A 12121-nucleotide genomic window follows, 5' to 3' on the forward strand; every position below is an offset into this window, starting at 1 on the left:
CACAGACATCCCTTCCTGTTTACAGCTCAGAGACAAACCAGACCAGAACCAGTAGACCAGAGCCTTTAAAAACCTGTTCCTTTTGGCTAAAAACTCCTGTCTGTTGTTTCTTTTTCATTACAGATCAGTCCATCAGTACTCACTGACCTGTAAATCATGCCTGACAATCACCAACACGCCCTTCGCCCCCAAAAGAGCAGAATGTTTGGTTGCGATGCCACAAGTAGGGATGAAAGGTGTGTGCTCTTTGCAGTGTCTCACCCACTGCACTGCAAATCTCTTTAAACACCAAGCTGTTTCTCTTGTCCTCACTTGCCTTCCTTCTCTGGTGTTTGAAAGAGAATTCAAAGTGTCTCTTTTCTAACCAGGACACAGTGTGGAGGACTCTGTTTATTGACTCTGCTGTCTGATTTGCCCTCTTAACCAACTTAATAGTGCAGGTCATGAGCGAGCAAATTCCTGATTGAAATGGGTGTGTGTGTGTGTGTGTGTATGTGTGTGTGTGTGTGTGTGTGTGTGTGTGTGTGTGTGTGTGTATGTGTGTGTGTGCTTTATTCTCATGCACAACACACTCCTCTGTTTGGAGAAAGGTACAATTAGGGTCTGGATGCTTGAAGCCAATCAGGCCAATGTGGCATCACCCTCAGAGCTGCTCTATCAAAGGATGTTGGTCTCAGGTTGTGTGACGCTGTCTGACTATACACACACATACACACACACACACACACTCACTCAATGTCACATGTTCATCTGCTCCAAGGCGAGGTATCAGCAAATCTCAGTTTTCCTGAAGCTGTGATCCTCCCTGGAAACTGAGTTACTGAGGCGCTCCCTACCCTCCCTACCCTCCCTACCCTCCCTGTTCCTCTTTGATCTCTTGTTGGCCTCCCTCAGATGCTCTCCCCCTCTCATGCATCTTCATTAGGGCTCTTATCTTTTCTGATACTGGTTTCACAATATTTGCATTCAGACGACAATCATGAGCCATTGTGACATTACAGGTCTCAGACATACTACAAGCCCTGAATAATGGAATTACGGGCAAGGTTTCTGCATTTAACAGGGCTGTAGCTAAGATTATCAGATTACAAATGAATAATCTAAAATAAAGAAATATACCATAATGCCTGGAAATGGCTGACACAAGCCCAAACACAACCTGTGTGCAGGCAGTACTGTAGCTGCAGTCCAACCCAGGACACTAAGGTCATGTCCTTTGTGTAAGTGGATGATTGTGGGGCATTAAGCGAGACTGTCCCACCAAAAAAAGCAGCAGCATTGGCTGTTTGCTTGTTCAAAGGCTTGAATTAACATGTGCCCAAATTACCCAAGTAGGACCTGTATTGTCCAAGGAATAAAGAAGTATGTAGCATGATGCTAATATTAACACAGCAACACCTTGCAACCCGTGTTCTACTGACAGTCAACGCTGTTTCCTTTAACCATGACCACCATTGTTTCCTGACGTAAACCAGGTAGTTTTGTGTCTAACGCTAACCAAGCCTTAACTTAAGCAATGGTACATCAGCAAAAGCTCTAATTAATCCTTATTGTGAAGCTTATTTGTTTTGGAGGGCACTGACAGACAGGGTTAGTTAGCTCGGGGATAAAAGGTTGTCACAGTTAATTCCATATTCAGACATATCTGTCTTAAACCGTTTTTCAGAAACAATTTCTATTCTAGTACTGGTTATTATATTATTCATTATGTTGGCAGCATTATTTTCCTGCTTGAAGTCTTTGTCATGTGCATGTGTATGTGTAAAAAGTTGATTAGAAACCTGGTTAACGTGGCCGAGAAATCCACTTTCTCCAAGAGAAACCTAGCTGTGAAAATCAGACATCTCTAACCCCCGGCTCTGATGATGGGTCGACTTTTTTTCCAGTGATTAACTTGTAGAGCTGCTGCAGTGGGGAGAAAGAGCAAAAACATGAACTGCCCAGTGCAAACAAAATATTGTCCTTTTGGCCATTGACCAAGTTCACTTGAGCAGTTCAGTGGTTGCTGCCTCTTGGGGATGAGGAGGAGTGTGTTTCATTCAGCAAAAAGCCATATGTCAGCGGTCCAGTGACTCATGTCAGCTCCGGTTAAATGAATATAAAAGTCCCCTCATGTGTACTCATTTAGAATGGGGCCAGCTAATATGGGGCTTGTCTAGATGGGCTCTGTGGTTTTAAACAGGTCAGTGGGCACAGTCATCAGCAAATATGACTCATATTCAATAATCCATCTACATATAAGGCATACAGCATAGGCATGGAGACAGTCGACTGTGGCTCATGCACACGCACAGATTCAAACCTTAAGGCAAATATTTCTTTTTCGCTCTCATTTTTTACTCCTTCCAGTTTGGTGAAACTGAACAAACGAATAACCCTGAGAGGCCGGCGAAAAAGAAGCTTTGGCACAGAGTCAGGGCAAACCATTAGCCCGCTAACAGCGAGACTACTGCTTCATCTGACCGCTGTGTTTGTCCAGTGAAACCTGGCACTGCAGCTTCCTGTCTCTGACAGCCGGACAGGCTGCCAACACAAGCTGTGATCGCCGGGAGGGTCACGATAGAGGGGGCAACGGCAGAGACGGAGGAAGCAACTGAATGAACACAAATATGGAAAGAAAGGCGATTTGTAGAGTGCATGTGGTCTGCTGTTTCAACATTCAAGAGGAGATACTGGCAGGAGATGCTGCACCCATGCAAGGACACTAAGTGACAGAGTAATGTGCCTAAATGGTTTACGGAATAATCCTGCTACTGTGTTATGTGCATATTGGCTTGGAGACAGCTTTTCAGCCTCCATTTAAAAAAGCAAGAGGAGCTTCCATAACAGATGAAACACAGTGCTCCAAAGAAATTAAGAGGAAATTATCATCACATTGCCCTTATAACTTTATTCTTTCTTTTTCCACATTTCTTACTTATTTTTCCATGATGTGAAACATATATATATATACATATATATATATATCTGTGTGTGTGTGTGTGTGTCTGTGTGAGGGTTAGAAAGAGAGAGAGATGCACACATCTGTCTGTGTCATCTGTGTGTGATGGGTCACATGTGCTAAAACTGACCTTGGGCCTGAGGTTACATTACTGTGTGCTCCAGTAGTTCATATGGGCTGAAAATACAGCTTTGCTTGGACAACTACACACACACACACACACTTTTTCCCTTTTTCTGCACAGAAACCAGAGTGGTAAGAGAGAATCACGTTAAACAGCTGGTGTGTTTGGTCTATAATGCAGCTAATCCAATTTTAGCTGACCTTATCCTACAGCAATGCACAAAGAATGGAGATAATACAAGACTCTGTACCAGTTTGGTGAAATCCATTGCAAAGTGGGATTACTTTAAATTCTGAAAAACAGTTTTTAAATGTTTAAACGTTTTGCATTTGAATATTCAGAAAAAACAATGCAGTCACCTCTTCTTTTTTTTTTTTTTTACTACTCAGGCAGGTCAGTCATCCAATTATTTCATTCAATCTGATAGAAAAATGAATGAATGGGTTTATTGTTACAGGCCTGTGACAGCCACAGATACCCTCTCTTTTTTGGTTCAAACCATTTTATTTAGTGACTGCTGTCAGGCTGTTATGGGAATTTCAACAAATATAACAAAAATGCATAAGAAATAAGTTACCTACCCTGCCTTTAAATGTTGAAACTAAAACAATTGCTTAAAAGATGTTAAAGTGGTCTGTATGTCTGAGGGAAACTGAAGGGCTGTCATGCACCTTAGTGAGAGTTTGTCACTACGAGTAACATCTGTCACATCACACATAGCCATCTGTGACAGATCCACCCCAGTCACGTGGAAGCATTCATATTCTAGAAAACATATTCTGTGCACTTGCTGAGTTTGTGGACGATAACATCTGTGTTTAGTCCATAATACAGCTTTATGTCGCCCAGTCAGATCACCCTCAGATTATTTTCTCGTGAACTCCAAACAAAGCTTAAAGAGAGACTTTCCTCTCAGACTCAATATGAGCTTGGGGTAGACTAACGCCAGTTTTGAGCTCCCCCCTTCACTTCCTACAGGCTGCAGTGAACACCACTGTCACCCTGAACACTATTCTTATAGAGACACGGCTTAGGACTTATCTGCGACAAATCTAATGGGTTTAAGAGATAGAAGAATCCCAGAGGTTTTTCTCCCCCTTGTCCCACAGTGATAATCAGTTCTGCCAGACATCTCTCTGGTGGAGAAAAAAGTGTAGGTGAGACAGACAGTCACCAACTCTGAGCTTGTGCTTAAGCCCACGTCCTTCTCATCAGCTATGAAAAACCTAGCATACTCTTGTTTGACATCTTTATGACATGTTACATAAAGCATGTATGCCACATTCTGCTCTTCTCTTTGTGTCCGAGCTGAAGCAATAATAAAGATGACCTTTTGTTTCCTCCCATCCCATTCTTTCTTGGAATCAGGCCTCACGAGACAACAATCAGTGCCTCATTTGCTCCATTATATGGCTATACATCACACGTTCCACGGCCTGACATAACCATTTCTCTTCACTTGTTTTTCTCTCTATCTCTCTTTACAAATCGCTTCTCCTAACAATTTTGCTCAGCATAGTTTAAGAGAGGTGCTAATGATGAAACCGTCACTAACAGCAAAACAGTGTTGACAGCAACAATAAATCTCTGTGTCTTTCCCTCATGCTCTGTCTACATGTCACCCCCTGCCCCCATGTGAACAGTGCTCCTACTGTGCCCAATAGCTTTTAGTGAATAACAACACTGCTGGGGGGTCAGCATCAGCCTACTGTATCACCGGCTACCATGGTTTGAGCGACAGGCCACACATGTTGCACTGGTTGTTTTGTTTGGAAATTAATGCATATTCATGCATAGTTTTTGCTAAAAACTGTCCCATTTACTAAAATACCAGGAATGTGCACTTGCACAGTCATGACACACAGTACGATGTTGGGTGGTGTTTCATTGCATTCCAGCAAAAGTTGAGCAACCCAGATAACAAAACTCTTTTTGGCAACTTGTGCTGGCAATCTCATTCTTTTGGTCACCACTCAAAGCTCATGACTGCAGGTCAGGGGTTGGATGGAAACAAACTGGAAAATTGAGATCTCTGTCTTGTTCCCTGTTCACCGTGACCATGACAGTCCATTACAGCGTCTGCATGACCGCTGAAGAGTACCAGTGCACTCGTTGACCTTGTGTCCCATCACACCCTCAATCTTGAACCTCAAGACCTCAAGATAGAAGGTTAAGAACTACTTCACTTGCAGCAATGACTCAATGAATGAGCGTCCTACTGACCACCACTGGACCTTGATGGGACTCACAATGTGAAATCACAATATGATTATATAATAATGGCTTGTAGTAATGACTCCAACAAGACCCCTCACAAGTTGTCCTCGGTACATAAACCTGCATGTCCAAAAAGCATGTGCAGACTGCCATTCTGACCAAAGGTGTGAAACTCAACGCAGAGTTACAGGTACGAAATCTAGATGGTGTCCTGAGCCCTGTAACATGTCTGTTTAGGAAGGTATAAGTAGAGGTGGATAAGACAGAAGTACAAGTGGCTAGTTAGTGGCTAGAGTCAGCAGTAGTCATTATAGCTGAGGCAAAAAGAAGGACGTCAGAAAATCAGAAAGCTTGACATCTCTGTCAATGAAAACAATACCATACCCATAAGATTTTAGCACCAACAAGACCCTATGGATTGATACTTTAATAGTGTCGGCACACATATATTCCACACATCAAATCAAATCAGATCAAATCAACTTTATTGGCCAAGTCTGAATAGGCAAACAAGGAATCTGACTCGGTGAAGCTTGACTCTCTGTACAGTGAGGAAGTAAAGTAGAAATAAACTACAACAGTAGGGAAAGAATACAGGACAGTATAAACAACATATAACTCTTTATTGCAGAAGTGTCATGTGAGGGAATGTGTGTACTATATTTGCACTACGTGTGCGTTTCAAGGGCAAAAACAGCTGAGCAGATTAGAGTGAAACTTTGAACTTTGTGTCTTCATGTCTTAGCCTCAGGCTTTCTGGTGACCTTTGAGGCCGTCTGCAGACTATTGGCAGAAGAGCACCTACACAGTTTAAAGCTCCGGGATGAATATTGAAAGTGGGCAGACTACTACATGCTAAGGCGGTCACATGCTAATGGGATAAGCAGTCTTACAAATGCAGTGTTTGACTGTTTGCTGAGGCTTTGGTTTACTCACACTGACAATGTCTGTGCTCTCTCTTTAGGCTCCTGAACCCAGCCCCCCTAAACATGCACATGCACACTGACTGATCGCTGATGTCAGTGTGACATCAGAGGCACTCATGATGTAAAAAAAAAAAGACAAAAAAAGAAAAGAAAATTGTGCTTGTAAGGACGGGGAGAGAGAGGGAGAGAGGGAAATGGCTCAAGGGTAAAAGAAGAGAAGAGAACGATAGAGAAAGAGGAAGAGTCAGGATATAAAAAGAGAGAGGGAGGGATTTTTTTGGAGGGGATAACAAAGACAGTTATCATCTTCAGATTGGCTCAGTCTCATGGATGTCTGTTTGTTGTGACCAAAAGCATGAAAATTACTCAAGTGAGGCTAAGAGGACACGTTGCGAAATGAGACTGGGGAACGCTGGAAGCATCTGTGTTTGTGGATTTAACTTGGCATTTTCAACAATTCTACATAGTCACATGTCCTTGTAAATCAAAAGGGCTCAAGGCTTCAGTTCAGTTCAGTTAATGCCAACAAATACACATAGTAGGATGGGCCATTTCTGTCAGCATGGGAAATGCCTCAGTAAGTTGGCGGCTTGAACGAGGTGTGTGATTGGGGAATGTATGTGATGCACATTGATGCAGACCATAGATTATATATGAAGATGAATGACATGACAGCTTCTCAAAAGCGAAACCGAAACATCTGGATCGACAGCAACCATATCCAGGATATTTTGGCTTCATGTTTGAAGCCATCTTTACTTATCTATGATGTACCTATTGTAGATGTGTTGGTTCTTCTTGACCCTTGATGTGATCAAGGTCTCAAACATGAAGAACATTAGTGATCATAAGGTTTATCTTACATGGTTAATATTGACTTATTGATTATTAAGCAGACAAAGCAAAGCATGACCATTATAACAGTTATGCACGACTAACAAGTGCAGATAAAAATCTTTTTCAGTTTAATGTCAGTACCGTGCGTCAGTGGTTTAGACCTTTACATCTGTATCTGTAAGACTGCTTTACGTTACATTACGTGTGTGTGATTATTCTGATGTGTTGGCTGCCTGATGCTGGACCAAAGGCATGTGGTCCAGCGTCTGACAGGAGCAGCTCTGTGACTCACAGCTTACCTCACACCACTCGCACAACACATAATACATTCCCCAAGGTGCCTTCTGCCTGTGTCAGTGTGCCAGCCTCTAATAAGTCGTCACAGCTGCAGCACTAGACTAGCAACTTTGGAGAAAGAGACCTGCAATTATGTAAAGCACCTGAACACACCAGTGAACGTGGCAATTCAAAGTGAACACAGTGGCTACCTTGCTGCCCAGAGGAGCGAAACCTGGACCTCAGTATGCCCAACCCATCATCAAACAGCTTCCCTCCTCCAAATAGCGCCTGTCACATCAGTTATGTTTGTCAAGTGTTCGTTGAAAACAGCATCGTTCTATATAGAGCACTGGCAACCTCAGCCAGGCAGGGTGATTTTAAATGAGCTGGATGGCTCGGCTCTGAATGCACAGCCGCCCACCTGTGAGGAGCTTTTGAAGCGGATTGGGCGTGAATGAGGAAAGCATGCCGAACAACACTTAAAGTCCTTCAGGTCTTTCTTTTAGTACGGTTATGCAGCCTTGGCAGCAGCACTGCCACAGGACTGAGCATGTGGCTGCTGCTCGAGCACACGATGAGAGAATCTGACCATGTTCCTGTGTAGCACCAGTGATTCCTTATGATAAGTTCAAAGCGTCGGGGAAGAAGACTACAATCTGGTAAAATGCATGTTAACAATGCACCAGAGTTGAGAATTAATCTGCACTCCTTTGAAATCTTTGTGCGGCATCATGTAAGACAGAGGCCAGTGTGCCAGTGTGTTGTGTGCATGTTCACTACTTTATCAGTGTGTGTTACACTAGCTCTCACTTTACCGTGGGTTTATTCCAGTTTATGCACACTGAGCTATGGTGTTGACAAGTACCGTCCAATGGAGAGCAAGAATGTGATGGTGTAGCCATTGTGCGTTTTTTCCAGTTTAACAGTACATAGAGGAAAGTAACAAGAGCACACAGGGAACACATTAGCACTAGGTACAACTATCAATGTTTAGAGGCAACAGTAAGAGAAACACTGCTTTACCAAGAAAGACTGTAACATTTGTAACCTGCAAATAGCACACTCACATCTGCCCACACAGCCCGTCTATAATGTCTTCACACAACAGCAGTGACAACATGTAATGTAGGTGATATATATGCTGTGTGAGAAACAAGCACCGTGGTACTATTTAGACACATAGTAAGGAGTGAGCTTATGGAGATTAATTCTCACAAAAGATGCTTGCTCTCTGAAGCGTTTAACCTCTCAAGTGTTACATCACAGTAGCCAATGGGCTCTGTGCTCTGCGAAAAACAAACTGCCCTCCATTTGGTGTGTTTGACCAAACGTTTGCATGTGTTTGTTCATCTGTGAGCTGTGTTTAGTGGTGGTGCCGGGGCTTTTGTGTAATGCAGTAGGGTCTATCTTCACATTATCATGGCTGAGCGGGCTTGGGGGCCGTGTGATGAATCAGGGGCTCAGTAATAAACTGCTTGTATAAACATTACTATTGTGCCTCAGCTGCCGCATGTGAAGGCAAACAATTGCTGCTCTGGACTCAGAAGTAAAATGCTAGCTGTTCAAAAATGTAACTGTTCTACTATCATGTGAGGAAGGTATACATGGGTTCTGCTGGTGTCATGATGGTACCAGGAATTAAGTCATTATGACCACTGTGAAAACCAAAATAAAGATACAAAGCTGGCAAAAACTAAAATGTCTATGTTTGGCATATTGCAGTAGTATCATATTAACCCTAAAGTCATGCTCATTGCCCTGTTATACTATACCGTTTACAATAATAGCAGTGGCAGATTTGCCATAGTGGGTTCTTGATTTCAGACTTGATTTTATCTTCTTCTCTGGGACTTACTGGGGTCTTAAAGGGTCTGATGGCTACATACATGATATCATGCTGAAAGACCAAAGGTTAAAGCTGCATGTTCCAGGCTAAACGTCAGCATGCTCCGCATCCATGTGCAACACATGGAAACAGGAAGAACAACATCGTTCTTGTATCGCAGAGCAAGATTTGTAGTCCTAGACAAGGAAAAATGTAAGATCAGATGTTTGATACAGAAAAACTTACTTCACACAGGCAATGAATTTATGCTTTTTTGTTCATTTTCAAACAATATATTTTATTGAGGATGCTATCTCAGGTAAACAGTTTGGCTATTCATGTCAAAATGTAAAAGTATTTTTAGCTTAAATCCTGTAGCTGTAGCCAGGACCGACTCCCACACTGTAAATATGTTGGTCTTGACTGGCAAGGCGTGCTTATGTTAGCAGTAAAACACACTGTGGAATCCTTCCTTTCTACCTTTGCTCTTGTGTTTTCACTACAGAACGGTGAGAAAAAATTGCACAACCCTGTGAACACTTTGGATATTGAATGTTACTGAACGTGATACAAAGCTCCATGTATACTGCTTCAACATGTTGAGGGAGCTGAAGCTTGACAGACATGTCTTTCCTTATTTTTGGTTGCTATGCCATGATTGCAATATTGATGTTCAGAGGACGGGTTTATCAAATGGTCAGTTGAAGTTATCGAATGTCATAGCTGCATTAAAATGCAGCTTAATTAATTAAACAGCATACTGTAGCGCAATATCTAGAAGAGCATATTGATGCCTTTGAAGATCCTAAAATCCATTACCTATATCATAATCCAATGTCTATATCTATATCCCTAGAAGTCGGAGGGGTGCTCAAGCCAATCCCAGCTGACATTGGGCGAAAGGTGGAGTACACCTTGGACAGGTTGCCAGTTAACCTGCATGTCTTCGAACTGTGGGAGGAAGCTGAAGATAACTGATGTGAGCCCTGACAGAACATGGAAACTCTAACAGAAACAGGAAGGGCCCGGTCGGCAGGTTCAAAACATTATTTCAGAATTTGTGGTGTGTTCAAGATGTAACACTTCCAGCGTGTAACCTCTCACTTTAGATCCGATTATTTTTGTAACAGCACTGCGCCAAAACTGTGGCCTAAATCACATGATTCGACAAAGCATGACAGAGAAGTGGAAAAGGGAACTGCTTTTGTCCCCTGCACACACACACACACACACACACAATTACACCGGCAGGCCCTTACGCTGTAGGTAAACGTTGCAGTATGTACATTGGTAATAGATAGACTTCAGTGAATTTGAGTGGCCCTTCCTGCATTACTACTGTTCCAGTGTCAATTTACGTGAGTACTAATGCATGAGCCTCATCAGAGAGAGAAGGGTGAGTGAGTGAGTGAGTGATGCTTTAGATGTCCTAGATGTCCTTATTGCAGTGTTGGACCCGAAACAGAAGCAGCAGACATTTCAAACTTTTCACTTGAAATAAAAAAGATCCTGATACCGCATAACTACTAATGAGGCCACGTAGAGGACCACAGGAACACCCCCATAGTTGTCCAGTGATCTAATTAGCAACTCACATGAAAAATAATGACCAAATTTCATCCTCATAACCTTAGTTGGGCAGCAAATCAGCAACATGTACCTCTCTCTGTCCCTGCCTCCCCTGACCCTTGACCCCGTGCTGTAAGGTCTGTAAGTCTTAACAAACATTGTGAGTGGATGTGGCTGCAGCAGAGCTACTTACAGAGGAGGGCAGGTCATCCACACACACTGGAGGGGCAGAGCAGAGTGTGGGGGGGCAGCAGACTCCTGCCTCTCTGCTCAGGTTTCCCTCGCCTTCCCAGGTGTCACTCACACAGATATAAATCCACAAGATGAGGGCAGCTCTTTCACACTGATGGACAGGCGGCTCGGCAGGAAGACGGGCTAAATGAACCAGCCTTTCCACGGGTCCCTCTGACAGCTCAACCTTTCCACCCCCCGTCTGTCCTCCACGCAGAGCACTGCAGCGCTGCCTCTCTGGCCAGAGAGCAGGAGAGACTACACAGACAGACAGAGACACAATGAAGACAGCTCAGGAGAGGAGAAAGTGCTGCTCAGAACGCCTTTATTATCAGCCTGCGGCTCCTCCCCCACCAATCTCTACCTTTGGTCCTCCCTCGTTGTTATGGCAACGGCCAATCACTACTCAGCATAGCACAAGCCTCCTCCTTTCCCTCCTTCTCCTCCTCCTCCTCCTCCTCTTCAGCCAGCCCCTGGTGTTGACAGAATTGTCACACACCAGTGAGAGCTATGAAAGCATGTGTGTGTGTGTGTTTGTAAGACTGTATGTAAAAGTGTTTGTGACTGTGCGTGTACACATATGTACTGTGTGTGTGTGTGTGTGTGTGTGTGTGTGTGTGTGTGCAGCATTTGTGCATTTTAGCAGATGTGCCAGTGTGTCTTACTGATGTGTGTGAGCGTGTGCATATGTTTGTATGTATGCACAGAATATGTGTTTTTGTGCATGCATGTTTTAAAAGGAAGTTCTAAGTGTTGGTTTTTTACATTATTTTTATCCCTGGTCTTTATCGTATTATACTGATCTTTATCTATTGTTTTTTACAAGTTAATTGTAATGTTCTGTTGTTGTAAATGTGATATACGAAGCACCTTGGGCTGCATGTTCTATCAAAACAACTGTGAGGAGTTGTGCATGAATATGTAAAGCCCGTGTGTGTGTGTGTGTGTGTGTGTGTGTGTGTGTAACTGCCGGTGGACGCATGCACATATTTGTGTGTGTGTGTTTGAGTGCCCTTTATTAGCAGCACAGCTTTTCTTCAGCAGCTGTATATTTATACCTGATGTGATATGAGTGTTCCTGTTAGTCATTCCATTAGCACAAATTCAGTGCAACAGTGTGACAGTTGAAAAACAAACAGAGAGACAGCTGATAGCATGAAATCCATATAGAT

The 12121-nt window shown here is 43.1% G+C and overlaps 1 protein-coding gene across 1 annotated transcript in view; it reads right to left on the reverse strand.

The window, feature by feature from the left end:
- The window catches only part of cdk18 (cyclin dependent kinase 18), a 36083-nt gene extending 24939 nt beyond the window's left edge, over positions 1-11144 (reverse strand). The window contains exon 1 of the mRNA XM_070842168.1: positions 10912-11144. The gene's annotated coding sequence lies outside the window, so the exon portion shown is untranslated. The remainder of the gene's footprint in view (positions 1-10911) is intronic.
- Positions 11145-12121: the final 977 nt, after the last annotated feature.

The sequence above is a fragment of the Pempheris klunzingeri genome, chromosome 2 (genome assembly GCF_042242105.1).
Source record: "Pempheris klunzingeri isolate RE-2024b chromosome 2, fPemKlu1.hap1, whole genome shotgun sequence".
In the NCBI taxonomy this organism is placed as follows: domain Eukaryota; kingdom Metazoa; phylum Chordata; class Actinopteri; order Acropomatiformes; family Pempheridae; genus Pempheris; species Pempheris klunzingeri.